This window comes from Schistocerca serialis, chromosome 2 (genome assembly GCF_023864345.2).
Source record: "Schistocerca serialis cubense isolate TAMUIC-IGC-003099 chromosome 2, iqSchSeri2.2, whole genome shotgun sequence".
NCBI lineage: Eukaryota > Metazoa > Arthropoda > Insecta > Orthoptera > Acrididae > Schistocerca > Schistocerca serialis.
The window spans coordinates 489,800,699-489,814,196 of NC_064639.1; positions in this window are offsets into that span (position 1 = coordinate 489,800,699).

Consider the following 13,498-nt stretch of genomic DNA (forward strand, 5'->3'; position numbering starts at 1 on the left):
AGCACATTTGAATTTGCATTTCCTGTTACCCACTCGCGATAAATTTGTTCTGACTGTTTTTTGCAATTGAAGAATTGATACCTAGCTGCTACCTCATTTATTTGTTAGTTGTAGTAGTTAGTCAGCGGGGAGATAACTGTTTCATCAGACAGTTCACTCGGAGTGGCGTTAAGATATAACTTCTGGATAAGTCGGAAAGCTGCACTTCCTACCATTTATAATAGACAGAGAAGCCAGCCGGTGTGGCCGAGCGGTTCTAGGCGCTTCAGTCTGGAACCGTGCGACCGCTACGGTCGCAGGTTCGAATCCTGCCTCGGGCATGGATGTGTGTGATGTCCTTAGGTTAGTTAGGTTTAAGTAGTTCTAAGTTCTAGGGGACTGATGCTCAGAGCCATTTCATTAGACAGGAAAGTTTCACAGTACATTGTGAGCTAGTAGGTGTGCCTCAAATTAGTGTAACCGGCCGAGTCATTCTTCTTCTTGTTCACTAAACTGTCGAAAAGGGGGTATAGCAGCTGTAGTAGGCGGTGCTTGTTCCACCGGGCGCACAGCGTTGGCGAGTAGCTTCTACACCATGTTGAGTAACGTGCAGATCTGTTGCTTCTGGGACTGAAACATCTGCATTAGCTGTGTGGCATCTAACGCTTACGGCTGTGGGGTCAGAACAGAGGGCGGGAGAGTCGGGGTAGCCATTTTGGAAGAAAGAAATGCAACAAACAGACAAAGCAAGCAAGCAAAATAGCGAAGAAAATTTCTGCAACAAACACCTGAAAACACTGATTAGCAAAAAGACAAGAAATGGTTAAATCAATGAATCGCCCCTGCAAAGAAAAGACAACAGAGAATTAAGGCGGCAGCAAAAAACAGAAAATTCTCTGCCCGTCAGGCGAGGAGTTCGGTTGTAAGACCTCGTCGCCAAATGTGGGGTCCTACCCACTCGTCTCGTTTAGGGTGCCTAAAGGATGCTGCGTTCTTGGAATGCTGTACAACATTTCAAGCAAATCACATTAATAGCTTTTATTACAATAAAGACGATAGACTATACTTAGCCTTGAATTTACAATGGTGTCGCAAGCAACGAGCGACATGCAAAATATCAAATTCCCAATCAAAATAAATTTTCATCTCCCTTAACTATATGAATAATTTCTCTTTCTCATCATGAAGTCCTTCACTCTCTTCATCATCTGCGGAGTTATTAGGCATACAAACTTGTACTAACAAGTGATTAGCAAGTTGATCGTTTTTTCGTTCAGTCTGTTTCTTCAGACAACTGAAACAGCCGGGTGGAACTAAGTTGTGTCAGCTGTATGAATGTTTTTCACTCATTCTCCCAGTTCCAGTGATTCCAATCAATGTGAGAAAAAGCAACCGACACAAGTTCAAGACAGTTACATCTCCCACTCTCGGGGTTTGAGTGTTTTCACTTAGGTACGTTCTGAGCCTTTTATAATAAACATGAACCGTGGATAGATGACAACTCTTCTTAGAGAAAAAGTAGTAAATGGGTATATTGAGGGCGCTTGGCATGTTTTTAATGCACAACCTTTATATAAATTAATTTAATTATATTAAGTTATATTATTTTTATAAAGATTTTTGGTCTGAAGATTTTTTATCTTATAAAAAATCGAAGATTTTTAACTCATGAGATTATAAGAGATTTTTATCTTATGAAAAACGTTTTGCCGAAAGTCTTCGACTTTTTGTCCTTATAAATATTATGTAGTGTAATACAATTAATATTATATAAAGTTGAAAAAACATACCATGTGTGCTCAATGTACCCACTTACTACTACATATAAAAATTCAAGCCAATTTTGAGCACACTAGAATTAAATAAAATTTTACTTGAAAATAATGGGAATTTTGAGTACACTAGAATTAATTTAAAAGAATTCCTTTTGCTGCACCAATTTCAGTAAGGATGGCCATCCCCCAAGAGGTTATAAAATTAAATGTATTTAATATTTTACATTTTATTCAGTGTTGGATAGCCATCCAACATCAGATTACCATGAGGAAATCAGAGCAAAAATTCCAGATCATGAAATTTATTACTATTATTTTTAAGGCTCTTAATTGCTTTATATCTTAGGTTAATATCCTGTCCTTCAAAAAATTGATAAGTCCAACTACTAATTGGTTTCAAATATTGGTATGGCAAAATAATTTTAAATTTATCATTCAGTTCCAAGCATATTTCATCTCCCTGTCTAGTACTCAGATATTCACAACTGGTAATGTTATACAAAAAAATTGCTTCTAGCTGACTGAAATTAATCAATAACATTTAAAATCCATATGGTACTCTATTATAATTATCTAGAACTATTCTTTTACTGTGCTGAAATGAGAATTTTTTCTTAACTGTTTTGCTTACTGAAGTTTTAGTATTTACGTGTCTAGTTATTTGGTTGTACTCACTTGTATCATTTTTTTCACTTCATCTGAAGTTTGTCTTACCATAGATGTAACCTCCAGCTTTTGAGTATTCTTGTAGTTTAAAGTGACTCCCTTTATTTTCATCCCTGTATTTTTATCATTTTCTCTAAATATTAACTTTCAGGTCCAGTTGAAGCCCAATTTGTAATCCAATTCCTTTCTGACTCATCAGTTGAATCACGTAGCACATACTGTGTTCCCAGAGTATTTTCATCATTATAAGTATAAAACATACTGTCTGTATCAAAACATATAAGTGTTTCGTAGCTCATCTAACATATCACATAATGTGAGTCTTGCATGTGATGTAGTGAATGCTCCTATAAAAATATTTTTAGTTGTATTATTTTTGATTTAATAATCCTTGAAACTGTACTTCATCTCAACCATATTATCATTAATAAAATTTATATCTATATTATCTAATCAGTCATCCTATAGCAGGCTCGTCCAAACTGTGCCTCTGGGGTGCTAGCGCTCGCGATCGCCCGCGGCCAGCGCCCCGGGCGAATTCGTATGTTGCTGCAGTGGCCAAGCCATGCGGCTTAGCCGACCATGCGGACCGGCCAAGCCATGCGGCTTAGCCGACCATGCGGACCGCCCAAACGCCAGCCGATAGATATATTTGTTCGCCCGTTTTCCCTTCGGGCAGAGGATGTCTCACAAGTGCTTCAACTAGAGCTGATTGACCTACAGTGCCATATCCGCCTGAAGGACCTTTTTCTTATGTGTAAAACTTTGGATGACTTTTACAGCCGTTTCCCACGAGAGAAATATCCTCTTTTGCACAAGCACGTGGCCAAAGTTCTCTCAATGTTTGGTTCCACATATATTTGTGAGCGTTTTTTCTCTCTTTTAAAGCTTGCTAAAACTAAGAACCATTCATTGCTTGGCAATAAAAATTTGACCAATTCTTTGAGGTTAGCAGTCTCACTGAATATTGTGCCAAACCTAGACAAAATCGTTTCCTCGAAAAAGAAAAATGTGTAAAATGTTAATTGTCTACTTTAACAATGTTGACTGTAAGAACCAAGGAGCTTTGTAACCTTAATTCTATTTTAATAAGTTTTCAAACTTGGTCAGTTAAAAATATTATGTACAAAACAGCAAACTAAGGACCGATTTCTAAACTCTGAAAAGGGTTACAAAAAATTGTAGCATGAAGTACAACAAAAAATACTTACTTGTAACTACTAACAGTAAGAATGAGACTATATTCCTTACATAAAATTAATTCTAAAATAAAATATTTTGTTTACATTTGTTCTGACCACGGGACAGTCCAGTGCAGAGCAGTGCTGTGCAGTCTCACTCACTCTGCAGCTCTCTCTCTCTCTCTCTCTCTCTCTCTCTCTCTCTCTCTCCTTTGGCGACACTAGCGACACACGGTCGCAGACAGGGCGCTGAAGTACACTGTCTTGTGCCCGCGGGGTGCGGGCGCGCCCGCCGGGCGCAATTCGTGGATGAGCCTGTCCTATAGTATCTCATAAAGTTGTTGTAAATCTGTAACATACTTAGTTTAGTAAAACTTCGCCATTTTGTCATTGTCCAAATTTTCCCTATCATGAATTTAGACATATCCTGGCAACATCTAGTTTTCCTGGATTTTCTTTTATCTTAACAGGATCTCAGTCAATACCTTTTTTCTCTGATATACTTTATGTACATCTGATTAGTTTCAAATTAATATGGTTTGATTCCTAATGTTATTTTCATTAAATCTTTCACATAATTTTTAAACAGTGCATTACTTTTATTTCTAAAATCTCACACATCATAGATAACTTTTATACCCTATCCTATAGCATTATTTAATTCATCAGTTATCCAAGTTCCAATAGAATTTCTTTCGCCATCATATCCTTTCTTCTGCACATTAAACACATAAAGGAAACAACAGTTTTTCAGTTATATCAATCTTCATTTGTGCGCATAAAACAGGGTGTATCACACAGTCCTCTATGTGCCACTACTTTAAATTTTGTAAGCCTATACAATTTTTTAGAATAACATCTTGGTTTATATATTTTTGTTGGATGATCCACATAATAAGAATAATAATATTGTACAGTTGGATAGAGACCACACATCAATATATCTCGATTTTGTGTGTGTTAACACTATCTACTTCAGCTATTTATTTTATTTGATTTGTACAGCCTCCATAAAAAGTTTCTCTTGGATTCAGTGGTTTGACAACTTCAGGTAACTGTTTTAATTTCTTAAATTTTTTATACACTGCAGAGTTAATCTAATTACATTCCCACATCTCTGTTAAATTATATCCAGAATTTCATATTTCTGTACTTGTTGTTAATGTCTTTTGATATAAATCATCCATTGATTCTAGATTTTTGCTGTTAATCATTTTAGTTTTAAAACATTTTTAAAACTATACCAAAAAGAGCTGTATGGTTGAAAACCAATATTGATTTCATTATCAAAGCAATCTACTTTAGCTCGAGCTATAAGTAATTCACCACCATTAAGAGCATGTTGAATATTATTATTGTTTAAACTATTTAACCAAGCCATAGATTCTTTACTATAATTTTCCTTTTGTTCTTTATTCAATACAGCAGTTCTTCCTTCCGGCACATGTTTATATCTGTATGTAGCCATACAAACTCCAGCAATTGTTAAATAACAGAATGGAGCTACATTAGGTCTTTCTAGGAACTGTTTCCTTAGTTCCAGTTAACCTCTTCTCAGTATATCATCATCAGAATTACAGTATTCATTAATTTATTTCATCAAATTTCAAAAGCATGATTGGCAAATGTGTAAAAATAATTTATATTAGGTACATGTTTTTATCTTGTTCTAGTCTTTTGAAATAATTCTTGATGAAATGGAAAATGTTGTAATTAATTTCATTAATTACAATTTCCTTAATTTACTGTAGCCTCTAATACCTAATTTTTAGCTCTAGTTTTGAGTTCAGCATCTCAGAGTCCTCATAGGAATAGGAAAATCGGTGGATGTAATTAAATTAATTAATTCATCTTTTCTTAATCTGTTGCAATAAGTAACATTATATCTTCTACAGTATTCACGAAGTTGGGCAATTGTGAATTGCTCTATTTTAACCTCTTATTTAATATTAAGAATTCTATCAGGATATTTAAAAAAACTCATCCAGGTTTCTCATTCTCCAACATGTGTCTTACATCTCCTTCAATTTTTAATATGGATTTGAGTAAAAACCTTCCATTTATGTAATCACTTGGACAATTAACACATTTTTTGTGTTATATGTCTCAGTCTGTTGTTCATGATTTTTCATTGTAAACAATATCTTTGAATGTTCTTCACTTGGAATTCGTTGTGATTTTTATAATAATGTATACAAACATCTGTTACACACACCCACAAGGTATTCGTTTACTATTGTATACTCTTATATGATATTCATTTTTACATTGTCTTCATATTGTCCTATGATCACATTTTGTTTGTTTCTGTGAAGTAAAATTATAAGTTGAGTTCTCAGTTTTACAATATTTACACAGTTTAGATTGGCTGGCTTTCCTTTACAGAGAAAAAGTCTAATAAAATATTTTTATTAAATGGAATCAGTCATTGGCCTTGTCAACAACAAGTTATAATGACAAGCAAGCGTTAATGATTATTGATAAAAAGAATAAACCAAGATTTTATGCAAATCGATTTGCTGATATTTTAGGATATGCTCATTCTTGAGAAGCAGTAAAATTTCATGTTAAGGAAAAGTATTGTAAAAGATATGAAAATTTCAGCAGCAATGAAACGATGCTATCTAAATAAATACAAAAATCAACTAAATTTGTTAATGAGCCTAATCTGTATTCTTTGGTTGCGAGATCAAAGGTACTTTTTCCAGAAAATTTCAAGATTGGGTTACAAAGAACCTTCACCATCAATTCTTCAATATGTAGGATATAAAATTAAAGAGATGTATTGAGCTCAAATAACTCACTTAGAAAATATAAACAAAATTAAGATGAACATATAGAAATTCAAATGAATCATTGATAATGTTTAAAAATGCTACAAGAATGAAACAGAGAAATAAATGTGTTATCTTGTGTTGTTCCTCAGAATTTCAATCATAATTTGAGACCAACTTTTGTTGTTTTAAAACGATTTGATGAATACCTTGAATATAATTATAAAGTAATTAGAGCTCAATGAAGAAATTTACAGAGGCAATTGTATAGAATCTAAGACAGACACTCAAATTGTGAAGAAATTTTAAGACTAAATTATAATTCGAATTCAGTAAATTTACACCAAAGAATGAAAGGAAACTTAAGAAATGTTTGTTGGCACAATTATTTCAATACTTTGGATAACTATACACAAGAACTACTGCTCACTGACATAATTAGTCTATATCAGGTATAATTTTTAAGATCAAATGTACAGATTAGACAAGTAGAATGACCTGGACCAGCTAACCATTTATTAATAAATTCTTTATGAGAAATATGATTACATTTAGTTTTTACAAACTGATGATCATGATCAGTTAAACATATCTTCTTCTGTAGTAGATACTATTTCATAACGTATTTTTAATGAATGATTCAGATAATTTTTGACAGCTTAAAATATTTTTCCAGTTAAATTTACCTTTAAATTCTATTATAAAATCATCAGATAATTTTTATATATGTGACATATCATTCCGGCTCAATTTTGCTGAAATTCTCTCATAAAGTCTTCACATATTTTTTTGATGGTACGCTATATTATTCCAATTTAATTTATCTTGAAATTTTCAATTAAGTCTTAAGCTATTTCTTGATCAACTGTTTCCAATTTAATTTATCTTGAAATTCTTGATGTGTTGATATATTATTCCAGTCTACTGGATTCTGATATTCTCTTGCAAATTTTTCAGATAATATTTGTTTCTTCTATACATAAAACCATTCTAATGTATCTTGAAACTATCTTATAAAATTTTTAGTCTGCTTGCATTCTGACATTTTATTCGAGTTTATTCTATCTTGAAGTTCTCTAATAAAATCTACAGATAATTTTCCTGCATTTGATATAATATCCAGTTTAATTTTATCTTGAAATTCTCTTACAATATCAAGATAATTTTCTTTTATTTAATATAATACTCCAATCTAATTTATCTGGAAACTGTCTTGTGAAAGCTTTAGTGAAGTTTCAATATGATATTGCATTTCACTCTAATTTGTTCTGGAATTCGCTCATAAAATGTTGAGATCAATTCTGTGTCCATGATATAATATGCCTATTAATTATATCTTTAACATCCCTTATATAATTTGCGAAATTCTCTTATAAAATCTTCATTTAGTACAAAATATCATATATATATATATATATATATATATATTCTTCCATTCTGCATTATTATATAGATTATTCCTTAGAATGTTATCAGCAGATTTTTCTGTATGCTTCAGTTGAAAAATATAATTTATGCAGATCCTCAAAACAGAAATTATGCAAACTGTAATTCGTCACTGGAATGAGTTTTTGCTTTTCTAGTTTAGAATATCGTTTAATGCCTACTTCTTTCACTTTAGCTTTTAGTTCCTCCATATTAGAAGCAGTCTTCACACTACAAGCAGTGTCATTGCTAATAAGATTGTTTTCTAAGATTAGAAAGAACCTCTTATTCCTAATTGTTTTGCTTTAGCTTTTAATTCGCTACATTTATGCTGCTGATTTACAAGAAATATTTTTATTAGAAAAAATGTAAAACTATGTACTTATTTTTGGGAAAAATTAATTGATTACTAGTGATCAACAGACGTCTAATATTAGTAGAAGATTGTTTGGGAATAGAGTGAATACAAGTTTTAATTATGTTTCTTCAACGATTCATAAACACTACATATTTTTTCTCCATTTTGATTTCTCAAATAATTCACATTCCTATTGGTTAATTGATCTATGAATGCAGATACATCATCAGGATAACATACAGATAGAAAATATGAAAATGTTAATTTTATCACGTGTATTGTACGATATATATAAACCATTTATGAAATAACATTGTCCTTACTCAACATTTGATATATATTTGACTACCTTCATTTCTGAAAACTTTCTCAGCTACATATACATCTGGTTAATGAATCTTTTGTAGTTCATACTCATAAAAATTTCTTTTTTTCATCGTCTAGTGTCTTTAGTTTATATATGATTCGATCAGAATGAATAAGATCTTCAGTTTCAAAAATTTCTGGTTTTCTGTCTATTTCGCTGGCAGCACTAAATATGGTAATGTCGCCAAAAGGAATGGAAGAAATACTCCTTCGTGTTTAGATAAACTAGAACCTTCTTTGTGTTTTGTAAGGTACTCTAATACCTTTTCTCACAACAGATATTTCCAATGTTATGAGTAAATTACCATCAGATTTCATATCACCCTGATGTGCTCTTGGAACTTCGTTTCTATCTCCCTTTGCCATGCATCAGTTAAAAAATTATCAGTACTATGTAACTGACCATATTGTGTTTAATTGTAATTGATTTTGGTTTAGTTTTGCTACTAGGTAGCAGAGTATAATCAATGCTGAAGTTATTCATTTATATAAACAAAATTTTTTATAAGGATTAATTTTTTTAATAAACCCCAACCATTATCATCAACAAACCCATACCTAATTTTCTCTTTTTATGCATTATTTCTCTAACTGCAGTTGCTGCTAATTTTTCTGCAATTAATGCAACAGAAGCATACATTCTCTCTTTTGAGCGAACTGTACTTGTTTGTTGGCCTGATGTCTAGATTCTAAATCTTTATGACCCTTGTAGCCTATATCATGTTGTTTACAAGCTTTGTTCAATGGATTTATTCCTTGATCGCCTCTAGAGATCTTCCTTCTAATTTTGTTCCTGGTCCACAATAATTATACCCAGTGAGATGTATTTTAAATGGTAATTCATTAATTAAAATATTAACTAAGACTGTCCTGTATTTTCGATTTTCCCAAAATATGTGTATCAAGTTATTCAAAAATCTAGTGAAATATGGAATTCCTTTTGGATTGTTGACACTAAAAACACTAAATCTAATTGTTAACATTTGTGTCATTTCAACTTTTTCATTATGATAATTTTTATTTCCATTTAACTCTTCTCTATGAGTAAATGCTAATCTATTGATTAAATCTCTAACATAACTCAGACTAATGTATTCAGTTGGTTTTTCTGTATACTTTTTAATCAACCTTCATCTACTTCCTCACTGTCTTCTGAAAAATGCGTATTTGTTTATAATCGTCTTAATTTTTGGAAGTGGTCATCAACAACTTGTTTTGTTTGTTCATTGTATTTAATACTTTTACTTGATTTCATTGTATTTGGACTCTCTTCAGGATATAATGCTCCTGAATGGTACAAAATATCTGCATAATTTGATAAATCAACACCATCAAATGTTTGACCAATATAATGTATAGTAGTGTGGTTTTTAAGAACCAATATCTTTAAATGTTCCAACAAATCGTAATCCAAAAGCTGTCTCTTCATTATGGTTGATATAGTTTAACATTCTTTCACATATATTTATTTTTCTAAATCACCCTCGTTTATTTATTTAACAGCACTCCTATCTTTTCTGTATCTTTAACCTCTTCATAATATTTTGTTAATAAATCTTGTATTTTTTGTTTACATAGCGTATAATCACATTGAGGACTATCATATTTCGAAAACATTTACTAAGGTTAAAGAATCATTAATGAAATTTATTTTTATCATTAATGAAATTTTTTTTAATATGTGGATTTATAATATTAATAAGATAATGCATTGTGCTTTTATGCTTATCAAAAAATAGCAACCACAAGTATCTGGTCCACAGGTGACTTCATTACTAGACGATGAATAATTTTTATAATGTTGACCATACTTAGATTGAACTATTTCATATTTTTTAAAAATAATCAAGATATTTTTTAAATTCATTTATATGTTCATGTAAAATACAATCATCAAGGTCTAATAGATAAGCAGTATCATGTTTTATAGAATTCATTTAATAAGGAAATCTTTTGTATGTTATCTGTACTGTCAATCAGTTGCTTGACTCTTCATTGTATGACCACATTAAACTTCAGAATATTTACAATAAAAATGTAAGGATAGAAATATTTCCTCAAGAAATGTGGAATTTGGATTCACCAAATAATTACTTGAAGGCATATGATGCATTTCTTGTTTTTAACGGAATTACACAGTTGAAGGCTGATGTAGATATAATTCTATTTAATTTCGTAACAAGTTATCCTATCTATGTTGTTAACATGACTAGCAGAAAGAATATTATTACCACTCAGAGGACGACTACTTCAACAATAATACACTAAAGGACACAATCTCCTCCATAATTATTTATGGAAAAAACGATCTCACATTTGATGCACAACACAGAAAATTAACTCAGAATTTTTAAACTAAAAAATTGAGTAATTAATGATATCCAGTTTTATTCATTATTTTTTCTGAATAGCCATTTTCATGCAGATTATGTTAACATTTTGAATTTTTAAGATTAATTAATATTTCTCTGACAGTGATGATTCTGTTTAAATTGTAATGTGAAGAGCACCCAGCAGCACAAGTCAAACATAGTTTGTGCCTCCTCAAGACCATTAACTCGAAAGGTTGTTATAGGAAGTGAGTGTAAGATATATGGCCACAAGCAGCCACCTCTCGTTATCAAATGCCATCTTTCTGGCACAGTAGCTCTTTTGCTCACACAGCGGTGGCAGACAGGAAATTTTTGAAATTCTGTTTATTATCCATTGCCAGCATAGTGAAGATTAATATGATGTTTTCAAACATATTTTGCCTGTTTCTTAGCCGATATTATTAGTTTAAACTTAAAGTTACTGATTAAGTTGTTTGCTATCGTTGTCTTAATCATTAAAATTCAGTTTCCTCTAAAAATACAGGAGTTATTTCAGAGAATCTGAAACCCTATCTTTTCTCCATGGAGTCTCTTTCTGTCTTCAGTCCACTTTGTCCCAGATTTCTTTGGGACTTCATTCTCTGACCTTACATTCCATTTGTGAATCTTGTCCCTGTGTACGTTTCTGTGTTCAATTTCTATTGGATCAATTTTTGCTGCTTCTAGGTCCAGTTTGACTTGTGTGATGCATGATATTGTTGTTATGACCCCTTGTGTGTATCTTAGAATTCCCTTCTTGAGTCATTATGGTGATAGTCTGATGATGTGCTCATATAACTTCAGCCTTTTTTCTGACATCTGTTGCTATGTTTGACATCTTCTCTGTAGTTTACCTAGATTGTAATCTGTATCCCTCTTCTGTCAGCTTTGGGCCAATAATTTTTCCATGATTTTCCTGTCTTCCTTAAGTATGCCTTCCATTTCACTTTTTCTATGGAGTGTTAGCATCTCACTTGCATACTGTGTTTCAGGCTTGATTAATGTGTTGTAGTGTCTTACTTTTGTGTGAATGGACATCCATTTTTTATTACATATGCGCTGATCCTTGCCAAATGCTCTCTACATTTTTTGTAGTTGAGTCTTCTGTGTGATCTTTTTTGCGCTCGTTGGTTCAAGGATTTCACCTAGATACTTGAAGTGTGAAACTCTGTTTATTTTGCCATATTTTTTGTCTAATTTTCTTACGTTTAATTTTGAACAGAAACATTTGGACTTATCGAAAGAGATTTGCAGACGAACTTTTCCCACATATTCCTTTAGCTCCTCTGTTTCGTTGCCGTTGCTTCGTTGCCTGATAGTATGGCCAGGTTGTCCCAGCATCTTCCTCGTCATGTTAGTTTCCAGTGTCCTTGAGTTTCCAGTTCTTTTTCCCATTCTCTCATTACTTTGTCCAGGACTAGGTTGAATAATAGTGGGAATAATACATCACTTTGGTGCATTCCAGTTTTGATCATGAAGGATCAGAGATTTCATCCATGAATTTAACTTTTGATGTTGTCTCAGCTAAGGCCTGTCTGCATTGTTTTTGGGTCGAGTCCCTATTCTTCTATGCCTGCCCTGTTGGCCATGTGGTCTAACGCACGGCCTTCCGGGCAGGAAGGAGCACCTGGTCCCAGGCATGAAGACGCCTGGCGGACTTGTGTCGAGGTCTGGTGAACCTGCCAGTCTGTGGATGGTTTTTAGGCAGTTTTCCATCTGCCACGGCGAATGCGGGCTGGTTCCCCTTATTCCGCCTCAGCTACACTATGTCAGTGATTGCTGCACAAACAAGTTCTCCACGTAAATGTACACCACCATTACGCTACCACGCAAACATAGGGGTTACATTCGTCCGCTGTGAGATGTTCCCTGGGGGGGGAGGGGGGAGTGTCCACCAGGGACCAAACCGCACAATAACCCTGGGTTCAGTGTGGGGCGGCAGAGGGTCAAGGTGGACTGTGGTAGCCGTCGTTTCTCGTTACACCATACACCATGTTCTTCTAAGATGCTGAACAAGGATTGTCAGTCAACAGAATCATATCCTTTCTCGAAATCTATGAAAGTGCAAATGATTGGCACATTCCTGATGTCCTTGTGTTTAAGAATTGTTATCAGATTGTGGATTTTTCTGTGCATGAACGAACGAGGTAAAAACCTGCTTGGTGTTCATTAAGTTTGTGTTGTAACTGAACTGTTCTTGTGTTCTCTGGGGTAAGCATGTTGAAAAAATATTTTAGGTGAGTTGCAGCAGAGAGATTACTCTGCAGTTTTTCACATCTGTACTATCTCCTTTCTCGTGCAGTGGATGAATAAGTGCACATATCCCTGCATCAGGAAGTTTTTCTGTTTGCCAGATGGTACAAATTATTTGCGTAAGCTCCTGTAGTGACTTTGGTCCTAGGTCCTTTAGCAATTCTGCAATGATATCGTCTTCACCAGATGTACTATTGTTTTTTAGTTTAAGTGGGTGTGGGTTGATCTCTTCACATGTTGGTGGGAGTGATTCTGGTTGCGTTGAGGTACAGTTCTGTACTGGAAATCTTGTTACAGGATCAGGGAGTTATGGAGATCTGAGAGATAACATGCCAGTTCTAGACAATTCTCTTGGTTGCTTAGTGCTAGT